At 39.2% G+C, this 12,137-nt stretch overlaps 1 protein-coding gene and 1 non-coding gene across 2 annotated transcripts in view; both read left to right on the top strand.

Annotated features, from left to right (window-relative positions):
- LOC139693796 (uncharacterized) overlaps positions 1 to 12,137 on the top strand; it is a 985,124-nt gene that overhangs the window by 609,695 nt on the left and 363,292 nt on the right. The gene's annotated exons all lie outside the window — the stretch shown is intronic.
- TRNAL-UAA (transfer RNA leucine (anticodon UAA)) lies at positions 3,865 to 3,948 on the top strand. The gene has a single exon. It is a non-coding gene; the product is annotated as a tRNA-Leu (tRNA).

Genomic DNA, 12,137 nt, shown 5'->3' with positions numbered 1-12,137 from the left:
GTTTTTTCATAGTGATGACTCAACTTACCAAAATCGTTTATTATAATTATTTCATTTATGTTTGTGTTTTCGTTTAAATTTCATTACTGTGTAATATGTAACGGTCAAAAATTTGCAGATTAATAGAATGAGGATATATAATATCCACATAAATACCGTTTTTCAAATGTGAGATTTATGTTTTATATTTCTACAAATATGGAATTCTAGAATGAACTTCAGATCTAGGTGGATTAAATATTATAAATAGTTATGACAAGTAGGATGAAATCTAATAGGCCACGTTAACATGTCCAATGTCTCTGATCTTCTCTTATTTTCACTATTGGCATCAATTTTAGGAATGATTTACTTATATATCTACTAGCTTTTTCTATGGCCTTTCTCCTTCAGATTATCAAATTCCTTCATTGTAACCTCTGCTATTATTTCATCTTCTCATCTGTGACTGTTCATTATGGCTGATTCGTTCACTTTACTTTAGCCTTCAAATGTTTTTTTACGGTCTAAATAGCGTCAATCAACCCATTCTTTATCATTAGTGTTTCATTTTAACTCCATTTAAAACCCCATCATCACGAGTCCACCTTATTTGGCTAATCAAAGGCTCATTTAATCCTCGCAATCCTCCCTCGGTACCGAATTTCCATCACTTACTATTTTTTTATATTTTTTTCACTATTAACGTCTCTCATCTCCATTTTATCCAATTTATTTTTAAGTCTCAATACTTGTATTTTTAAATTTAGAAAGTCTTTCTATTTTCGGAATCCTTACACAAATTTCGCTTTTCAATTATATCATTTTATATTCTAAATTGAGTTTACTAAAGCGGATGATTATTCCACCGTTTTAAGCTTTTGAATCACTCGTTTCTATATTAAGACAGCTAGCTTTTAATTTATTGAATGATCCATTACGAAATTAATGTCCAACACTTTATTTGTGAAATGAGATATAAGTTACAGAAAATACACTAAATATTCAATAAAAATATTGGTCGCTCATATAAAGGCGTGGTAGTCGAGTGGGTACAGCACTAGACCACTTGCCAAATGGCGCGAGTTTGATTTCCAGGAACGCCTCTGAGCTCTCCTTTAGCTGTACACAAGCTATGTGAAATTCAGGCTACCAGATCTGTTTTGGAAACTAAAGAAAGCCCAGTGAAATGAATTGAATCTCTTTTTATCATGACATGTTAATATTAAAAAACATATAGGGCATAATATTAACTGGAATCTACGGTATATTATTAGCTGCCTCAACTATCAAACCAAGCCTTGGATTGTTTACTTTGGTTTCTTCTTTCATTTTCATGCTTACCATTCCCTATAAAGGCCGCTTATTTTGAAAAATAATTTTGAATTGAATCTACACTGTCGTTATCTTGGTGGTAACGGTGCTCGTAGATTGCCCCCGTGTTACAGTTGGTATTTTTCTGGATGGTAAAACTTTTGCAATAGTTTTGACTGAGCTTAAAACAAAGCGTGGACCATGAACGTTTCTTTCCCGGCAAGTGTTCATCGGAAGACGGTTTGAGGAAAAACTTCCAAATCGTATAGATTCATTAGAAGCGATGCAGCTACCACACCAATCGGAAAATATGTCAAAACTAAGGCGACACTGTGTAGTTAACTTTTCGGAGTAGAATCTTTCAATGATGCGTATTACATGACGCATTGTATCGTTCTTTTCGCGGTGAAGATGGTATTAATAAACCTAGGGAATTAATTTTCCGTCCGATTTTAACTATATCTGCATTAATGAATACAATTTTGTCCATATATTGAAAGAGTTATTTCTGGACGATGTAAAACATAAACGTGAGACAACGGTGAAGGTTAACGCCTGCAGGTAGGCAACCCGTTATTATGTGCATTTTCTGAGCCTATGTTGCAGGATATACATTTCCATCTATGTAGTCTACATTTTAGTAACTTATTCCTTCACAAAACTTGAATAAACCTTTAGTCGTCTCGTTAAGCTGATTTAGTGTACAATTTGACAAAATATGTTTAGCAAAACGTAATCCTTTCCGAACTTGTCATTTTTGGAGACCCTCCGAACACCTTGGATTATCTCAGATGCATACCAATTTTTTAGAGCTCCTCATCACTCACACAATTCATTCCTTAGTCTTACATTCATTGTTTCCGTTGATAACGCACAAATTTTAATAGATTATTGGAAGCTTAATTATTTTTCTGGGCTTCTATATTTAATGATATACACGAATTTAAGTTCATTTAAACTGACTGTATCGCCTTTTACTAAGAAATCTTTCAATTTATTCCCTTCTAATTATTATTATTAATCATATTTTACCAATTAAGGTAGGCTTTGGATGCACATAGCCTGAAAAACGGTAAATTAATACATTCCATTCCTTCTCCTACAAAATATAACTCGACCCACATCCGACGCTATGATAAGCCCATTTTCATGTCTCCATGCTTCCTTCCTCCCTTCGTTCCGTTTAACTTGTCTATCATATTCCACCCCACTTTCGTTGTTCTAACTTTATTCCCTCTTCTACAGGCCTCAATATCCCATTTCCAATGCAAATGCTCTTTATCAATCTTTCCTGTTTCCTTCACCATGTCTCTCCACTCCTCTCCTCCCCAACCACGTGTAGCACATGATCGTTTGTTTTCCTTTCTGTTCATTTAGCCTTTTACATCCCCCTCGACACCCACATTCCAGAAGCCTCCTATGTACGGCTATTAACCTGCTCCAATGACAATGTTCCCACGCCGTACTAAGCTGCGCTCCATATCAAAGTTTTACGAGACTTTCCTTGACGTCGATTCCCTCCTCCTTGAGTAAGATTCTTTGCCTAATGTAATCCATCTTCTGGTGTTCCAATTACCGAAAACATTTTGATCCGAAACACTTCTGAAGTACGTCAAGTATTTTAGAGTTAATGAATGCCTCTATTTATAGATTGCTTATTTTAATATTAAACTTAGCTTCCCTCTTTCTAGAAAACTACACAGCCACCGATTGTATTCGATTACATTACATTGATTACGTTGATCAAATTTTTTCATCCCATACCTATCACTTTAACTTCTCATTGCGCAAACTTGTAGCCTTTTGCTGACTGACAAACTTAATCTGGCTCATCCCCATACCTTGCTAATTTTCTTGATTTACGAAGAATTTTTATGCTTACCTCCCATTATTTTCATGATTCTTTAATTATTTCCTCCATTTTTGGCATAAAAACGTTTAAAAATGACGCACCTATCCCTCACACTGCCCATTCCATCTGTTTATTTGCTACTTGCATCTAGGAAGTCTGAAATATTTACAGTTTTAAAGTTTCGTGTATCTCCATTCTACGTATTCCTATTTTTTTCAAGCATTCGTTCATTCTACCTAATTCACACTATCTAATGCCATCACAAATAAAATAATAAAAAAATACCTACTGATTATATTCTATGCTCCCCTTATTTAACGATGTATAATCTCTATTTATTGCAATGGCATCACTCGTGCCACTCCCCTGTCAGAACTCCCTGAGTAATCATTTTCTCAGATCTCTATCCTCTTATTGATGAACCTGAGAATTATTATAGCCGGGTGCATAATAAAAATTATTTAATTTTTCTTTAATCCAATTTTATTTTCCTATTTCATGTTTTTATTGCTTCGTTTGGGCTTTCGATATCCTCGTTTTGTGTTCCTAATATCCTTGTATAGTGCACATTCCCCTTCCCGTACTCATTGTTTTCTCTATCGCCTGCCGGCACTCCTTTCTTTGGTTCTAGTTAATACTTTTATCTACCATTTCTTCAACTGGCTCTCGTATTTTTCTCCCTTGAACCTCTATTTATAAATCATTGGCAATTGTCGAACGTCAGGTTGGCCGAGTGGTCCAAGGCGCCAGACTTAAGTTCTGGTTCCCGAAGGGGAGCGTGGGTTCGAACCCCACACCTGACATAATATTTTGTCAACACCGTAGATAATTTGGCTCAGGCGCCTGAGTAGTACACAGAAGATCCAGGCTTAAAGACTCTCTGGTACCTGTTGAGATATTTTTGCTGGCCCCGATGACGGTGGTGTAACGTTCTAACCTGCTAACCCAGAGGTAGGTGGTTTGATTCCAGCCCTAGGTGGGTTTACCTATACCTTGGCTATGGGTGTTTGTGATTGTCATTAATTTTTATGGGGTGGATGGAAAAAGGCACTCTGTAGTCTCAATCTCACCAAGATTAAGACTGAATAAAATTAATAAATTATGTTCCAAATCCGCACCCACTTCCAGGACCCTGTGCGTATTAATGATGCTGCTCTCAAATCTTTGCCTAACCATAATGTCTTCTAACTTATATCTTTCTTAATCTCCAGGATTTTTACATATTTACCTATATTTTCTGTTCTATTTAAATAAGTGTTCATTTTAGTTAACCCTTCTTACTGCCAAACTCTATTACTTATTCCGCGCGGAAATTCCTTATCCTTAAACCGTAGTCCCCCACCTCACTACCATTTCTTCCTTCGCCTAACATCACGTTCCATCACTATCAAATGCTAATTCCAGAACACCCAAAATTATGTCCTATAGCTAATCCTACACCCTTTTCGCTTCTTCCTCCGTACTTATATTAATAATTTCAATCACTAGCTCACTCTACATGTATGTTTAATACGCTTCTTACTCCTTTTTGTTTAAATATTTTGCCACCCCTCGCTCGCTCTCTTTCCTTTCGCTGTATATTACTCTATGACTATCGCTCCTGTAATTCCTGCTATCCTTTAATCTCACCTCAAACATCCCTGAAATGGGATTGTAAGGTGAAATATACGTACTTATTCTCTTAATTCCTTGCCTTATATTTTCTTATTTCCGTGTTTTCAGCATTGTCCTAACATTCTGAGTGCCTATTTTATACGCTCCTCTTCTTAGTGTTCGGTGTTGCTGCTGTCGATTTCTCTTAGCAAGGATTTCGTGAGATGGCGACGCTTCTTATTCCAAAATAACTATGATGATAAGGTATTATTTACCCAGTCTATTATGGAGGGGTATCGCAAATTATAGCTATGACTAAAAATAATCGAGATAGAATTTAAAAAGTTAAAACTTAATTTTTATTTGTTATTATTAGAACTTTTCTAACTAGTCACCATCCACAGTTACACATTTCCCCCGGCGTTTCTTAACCTATTTAAGGTCCACATTACAGAACTGCGAAGATGACGTCTAAAACCATTTTTCCGACACTTCAATGACGTCCTATGGCCCCGCAATGTCTTTTTGAGTTCTGGAAACAAGTAAAATTCACTTTGGGCGAGATCGGGAGTTTATACTGCATTTGGTAAAATTATTATTTCACATCAATTTGATTCCTCGACCGCACTTTAAGATGAGTCGGCTGGTGTTGGCAAGAAGTCAATGCCTTAGGCGATCATATCGTGCCATTCGTTTTTCAAAGCATCGCGCAATTTGTTCAGTAGTAATAAATACCAGTGATTATCTGACCATTGTCTAAGCGGTCTGTTTAGATGACTCAACGACAGTTCCAAAAACAGATAGTATGACGTTCCCCGCAGACTTCTGCACCTTAGCCTTCCTAAGGGGGTGAGTTACTGGGTCTCCACTCTTTGCTCATCTCTTTGGTCTCTGGATTACATAGAAAGACCAACGATTTATTCTTTGTTACCACATGACTAACAAAATCTTCTTTGCCATGCTCCTTAAGTCACCCTCTCCATTAACAGGTAGCGCCGTGCTTGTATCTGAAAATGAGGCAGTAGTCTTGGAAACCCGCGTGCTGACACCTTTGACATGTGCAGTTGTTTTTGATAGTAATTTTCCACACACTGTCCTCACTAGGTCTCATTCAAGATACTTTAGATGGCTGCTCTTCGGTCTGATAGGATTAAGTCCTCCACTTTCTTCATTGTGGCAAATCGTCCGTAGGTGATGGTTTTCCACTTCTTGGATTATCTGTAAGGGACAAATAGCCAGTTTGAAAGTTCTTTTTTCGCCTCAAAACTGTCATATGAAGTTATATCATTTCCATTAACAACCATCATTTTACTGTGGATTTTTCGGGCACTTTGACCGTTCAAATGACTGAAGTTGAGATAATTGTGAGCATCTATCTTCTCCATATTGTGAGTCACTTCAATCTTGGGCTTCCTGAAACAACACATTTTGACATTGTTGGTTGTCATTGAAAAAATCCTGATCAATTAATATACTGAATAAATAGGGTCCATATATCTCGGTTATTCCCTAGTAATATTCAAAACGATAAGATACCCCCTCGCCTTAGTCCATTGACCAGTTATTTTCCAATTTTACCAATTGTTTTTCAACCACATACGTTTTCCAGGTTTACACTTTTATTAATTTTCTAATGTTATTATCATGTTTTTAAAGTAACGAGCAAGGTTTAGTTGATTTTAATGAGAAGAAATCCTGGATATACAAGACTTGTAGTCTCTCAGAATTTCTTCCGGCATTTTTACTCGATTTAACTTATGCATTGCATAGACAACATGTTCAAGATTAAGGCAATTGGCTTCAAGTTAAGATAACTTCCGACCGATTGGAATAAATTTTCATTGCATTCAAAATAGTTAACAACAGGGTAAGGCAGTGCAAGTTATAGATGGTTGTCTTTTAAATTTATGTCTGGGTACTACATACTGCCAAATATATGGCCATGAAAACAACAAAGTTAGTATTCCCTTCCTGATATTTTTTTCCTGCCAGAAACGTGCATGATTAGACGTTTTACGAAGGTTGTATCATATATTTTTCCATACCTCTGCTCTCATGCCCTTTCAAAAACCCTCCGCAACCGTTCCCTCCCGTCGACCATTTCATAATCCGAATTTTCGTCCCTTTTATCACTCGTCGCTTTCTCTCCTCTCACTCTGCCCCAATGCGTCCCCACATATTCCCGCGCCAAAATTGGCCCAACCCTCTCCAACTCGTAACTAGCCAGTCCATCCCCTCCTCCTCTAATATACGGACTCCAAAAACGTTTTTATTTACCCATCTCTATTGTCCTTCGTCCGTTGGCCACCTTTCCCCTTCCCTCGCTCGCCCTAACTCCCTTCCGCTTCATCTTTCCTCTTATCCGTACCCATCCATCCTTCCCGCATGTGGCTCTTCCTTGTCTTTTCTGGAGTATTTCTACCTCCCCCCCGGTGAACTCACACCTACTACCCAGTCACCTACAACACCGTCCCTTACCCCTGGGCCCTCTCCCATAAATTGTCCCTTTATTTACTCCCGCTGGCCGGGTGCCACACACTCTCTTTCTCCACTCCCCCCTATTCCCGTCACCCAAACGTCTTCCCTCGGCACCACCTTTCGCCTTGTTCTCTCTCCCAGCCGCACCCTCCCGGACCCGTAAAAGGAGATACATTTCTTTCCCCTTCTCCCGGATATGTCCCCAGCTAAAGACCACCCTCGTCATTACTGCCACCCTGTTTTAGTTTATCCCTCCATCTCTGTCACACTCATGATCATTTTCAACATTATATTTGTATATTTTTTTAAAATAATTCGTATGGGTCCCTCCCTCTCCAACTCTGCCCATATTACTTTTCTTAAACTCTTCTTCTCGTCACTCTCTTCTTTTTCCGATACAGTTCGTTCTGCTATATTTTTTTATTTGTGCCGTAGCCAAATCATTTTCCAACTCGAAACCTTTCCACCTACTCCTCCCACCGCGCTTTCTTTCATGGCGCTAATTCACTCTAACCCTCCTCACTTTATCCTCCAATGCTTTTCCTATTTCTCCCTCTCAGTCTTTCTCCTATCCTATCTCCTTCTCCTCACGCTGGTTCCCCCATTCCTCATCTATCTCTTTGCACTCCATGATTAATATGTTATGATCGCTATTTATATCTGCACCCAGGTAGCTCTTGCACTACTTCACCTGGCTCTTGTATCTCCTTCTTATTAGTATGTAGTCTATTTTGTATATTGCAATATCCCCTGGCATCTTTTATGCGTACTCCCTTTGTCAAAGTTGTTCGAAAAGCATATTAGCGAATAACATATTCTTTTCATTGCATAAATCCACTAGTCTTTCTCCGTTGGCATTCCGTTTTCCCAGCCCGATATTTCCGACGCTTTGTCCTTCTTTTCCTTCTCCTACGACTAAGTTCCAGTCTCTCATTATAGTGAAATTTTCTTTCCCCTTCACCTGTTCAAGGATTTCTTCCATTTGCTCGTACACTTCTTCTATTTCTTCTTCTTTATGGCTAGACGTCGGAAAGTATACGTACTTGCAAGATCGCATTGTCCATGGGCTCTCCTTCTAGCTTCGCCATCAGAATTCTCTCGTGGTACGGCAACATTGCCTTTACTCTTCTGCCCCATTCTTTCTTTCGTATGATGCCAACGCCTGCGATTCTCCGGTCGTCTCCCGAGGATATAACTTAATATTCGTCGCTCTAGTCTCTACAAGTAGCAACAATTGTAGTAGAACCTCCCGTCTATTTGATCTCCCTAACTCTCATGATGTCTATACCCAGCCTCTCCATTTTTGTCTTGGCGTTATCCAGCATTTCGCTCACCCCTTAGAATCTTATATTCCATGTCCCTACCCTACATCTGTCTTTCCTGACCGATGTACCCTCCCCAGTAGTCCCCACCTAGAGATCAGATTAGGGGACTATTTTACCTCAGGAATATTTTACCGAGAAGGATACCATCACGTCATAAATAGATTGAGTGCAGGGCTGCATCTCCTGTGGAGACTAACACTGTTGTTTCCCTTTGCCTTTCGCCTTCTACTGAGAGCTGCTTCCTCTTAGTAGAGGGCTCATTTTGTGTAAAATTTGCCACTGTTTCGCAGGTAAATATTTTCCGACAAAATAGCCAGAGAAATATTCTCCATGCAATGGTCTCATACCTGCGACCCACAGTATAAGAGTCGAACACTCTTCCACTGGTCCAACCCGGTCCGCTACGGTGTTCAAGATATCTGTCAAAAACAAATATTACGCAGGTAGTTCCACTTCCAACAGTGAATGGGATGGATAAAAAATAATGTATACTCGTATTGTAGGTGCGAAATGTTTTCTTCTATTTCATATTCCTCCAAGTATAGATCAAATTGTTATTTTAAAAACATATTAAAGGGTATTACGGGACTATATTTTTAATCCAGTTTACTATAGATGCTTTTCTATCAAATAATTTTTAGAGTTGTGTGAGTCGATGGGTTAAAAGACGCCTGAGTGAACTACTGGGGGACTGAAAACAAAACACCCGATTCAAGCCCCGACCTTGGAAGCCGGAAGCCTCTACATTAGCGTCTATGCCAATTCAATCCCTAAGTTGAAAGCGGCAATCCCAAATACCTCGTCAGTGGAAACTGAAAGGTATGTGAGGGCCCGTATTGGTAAGTGGGCAACCCTTTTGCTCCCGGCGCCCTCTCCCTCCCTTGAGAGCTCTTCCGCTTCGACCATTTCCCTGGTCGCAAACCCGAGTCCTCCCGGCCGTCTATCTGAACCCCCCTTCTCTCCCGGACGGACCTTCTCTTCATACTTCACCTATCTGGATAGCCGGGAGTTCTTGCTCCCTCTTCTCTCCCTTCGTCCCTCCCTCCCCCGACCGCCTATTCCCCGGCCCCGGGCGATTGACCGAAGGTAACCCTCGCTCCTATGGAACCCTTCGCAACACGGGTTCTCTCCTCTTCCTTGATACCCTTCGCTTCCCCGCCCCGTTCCCTACCCCCCCTTCTATCCCCTTCATCTCTTTCCTCCTCTTTATTGCATTAGTGTTTTTTGTCTTCCTTCATCTCTTTTCCCTCTCGTCAGACTTTTTGTCCAAATATTTTTTCCTTTCATTTCTTATCTTTTTGGCAATCTCTCTCCTTTTTGTTTCCCTTTTGTTTTATATGCGTGTTTCCTTTCATTTATATGCTTTTATTTTTTTATAGTTTCTATTTTTCTCTGTCGGCATCATGTTGTTCATTTTTTTGTTCCATAAAGAGTGGCAACTGAGCAGTTTGATCGTTACGATACTGATGGGAGAGGCCCGTGTTCAAATTTTGTTTCAGTTCTTTTGACAGCTACGTCCAAAATTTAAGTGGTGTAATTTTCAAGTTTTCCAGAGCTTGCTGGTAAATTATAAGTACTCCGCATGCCCTGAATATTAGAATTTCACACATCTTGAGGCTCTGCTCTCGCGTATTGAACCCAATCTTTGGTTTGTCTTTGATGGATGAGGGAAGAGGCAGGAAATTTGTGATTACATTTGAGGTGGGTTAATTTAGAACTTATTTTTTGTTTTCCCCTTGATATTAATTATCGTTTCTTTCCTAATTTTATTTTTCCTTTCCATTTTTACTTCTCTCTTAGGTATTTTATCTTCTCTTGCCTATGAGTTTTACGCATTATTTCCTGTTTTTGCGTCTATTTATTATTTCCTCTCCTTTCTCTTATTTAAAATAATATTTTCTCTTCAATTCCGCTCTTCCACTCCTCTGCTCCAAATTTTTTCGAGCGGCAACTCACACTCCCCTTTCCATTAGTTTCATCCCCATCCGGATCTAATTCGTTTCGGTTTTTTTGTCGCATCGTCATTTTTCTTCCCCCGGTGAGATGGGGGTAGGAGCGTAGGGTCGTCGAGAGGGTGGAAGGATGAGTGTGCGCGTGCCCGAGAGAGGGAATGATAGCGCCCGGGAGAAAGAAGGAAAAGCATTCTTTGGGCAAAAAATATAAATATATTATGTATAATAAATATAATTCCCCGGACTCCTCCGAGCGTTGTCTAACCTCGTAAATACAACCCCCCGTTTTTTCCCCTCACACGTTCTTTGTCTTTTCATCTTTCTCTCTGTACTTATTCTTTCTCGTTCTTGTTTCACGCCATATATCTCGTTCCGGGACGTTTTCACGAATACTTTGAGCAGCATTCAACCGAAAGCGTGTCTTCATGTGTGTCGATGTACGCTCTATTCTTATCTCGAGTCTGCGTGTCGGGAGTCAATGGTTGAACATTGTGAATTCCTGGATGCGAAGTTGTGATATTCGTATGAATGATCGTCAATTTACCAAGCGGAACTCTTTAAAAAATATTTTCACCGTTTCTAATCCCCGCCGAACGACAAAATCTTCCCAAGGTGTAATGCTACGCAAAAACTTCTCTTCAAAATTTTAGTTTTTACTGTTGACAACACGTACTTACCTGCACTGTTTGCTGATCTCTGCACGCCATGGATCACGTATTGTAAAGTGATACACACACACACACTACACGTGTGCAAATTGCAAACATTTTGTAGCTTAATCGTTTTTTGCATCCAAAAATTAGGAGAATTTCAACACACCAAACTGATGGGAACTTGTAGAATGGACTATAAATAAAGAGAGTTTTTGTTTAAAACCTCTTATCTAACGCAAAAAAGTGAATTTTGGCATTTTAAAAGGAATAATAACTTTAAAACCATAAATATTATCACTAAAATTCACCTTCTTGGTGGAAGCAGACCTAAATGGAGTTGAGGGTGGGGAATCGAGCATGTAGCCTTTGGATTAGCAGAGTGTTACCCCGCCGTCACAAAGGACGGCAGGAGGATGTGAAAATTACCTTTGAACATTGATGTGAAAAATTGTTTCAAGGGAAAAACAAGCCATTGCATGATTCAATGAATTATATTGTAATATATTTTAATTTATTTAAACATTTAACTTCTATTTGCGCAAATCGTGATTTATTTCTATGCGATGTGTTTTCTAGTGCTAAAGGGTGTCGGGTAAACTATTTAGAAAAACTTCATAAGGACGTCATTACAGTTGGAAATAATTTTTTTTAATTGCTTGAAAAAAATGAGCGAAGTAAAATAAACTGGAGTGATAAATTGTATCAGGGAGAGATTAAATGGTAGTAGGTGGAATCATTCAAGAAGTTACAACGAGATGGGATGAACTTGTTCCCTTGGCCTCGTGCGAAGAGATGAGCGCCGTGAGCACAGGTAGAGCAAAGTTTATGGATTAAAAGTTGGAGGAGTGATGGTCAAAGGAGGGAAGAGGCTCGGAGTGTAAGACCTTTTTCAAAAGTAGAAGCTTCCAGAAATAAAAGAATGGGTATTCGGATTGGGATTTCGGAAAAGTTTTTCCTCCGAAAAATTGTCTGCTCCGGGAGCACTAGGGCT

This window comes from Hetaerina americana, unplaced genomic scaffold (assembly GCF_022747635.1).
Source record: "Hetaerina americana unplaced genomic scaffold, ioHetAmer1.1.p SCAF_1, whole genome shotgun sequence".
Taxonomy (NCBI): Eukaryota; Metazoa; Arthropoda; class Insecta; order Odonata; family Calopterygidae; genus Hetaerina; species Hetaerina americana.
The sequence above is the reverse complement of the archived record's forward strand: the minus strand, read 5'-3'. Positions and strand labels throughout refer to the sequence as shown.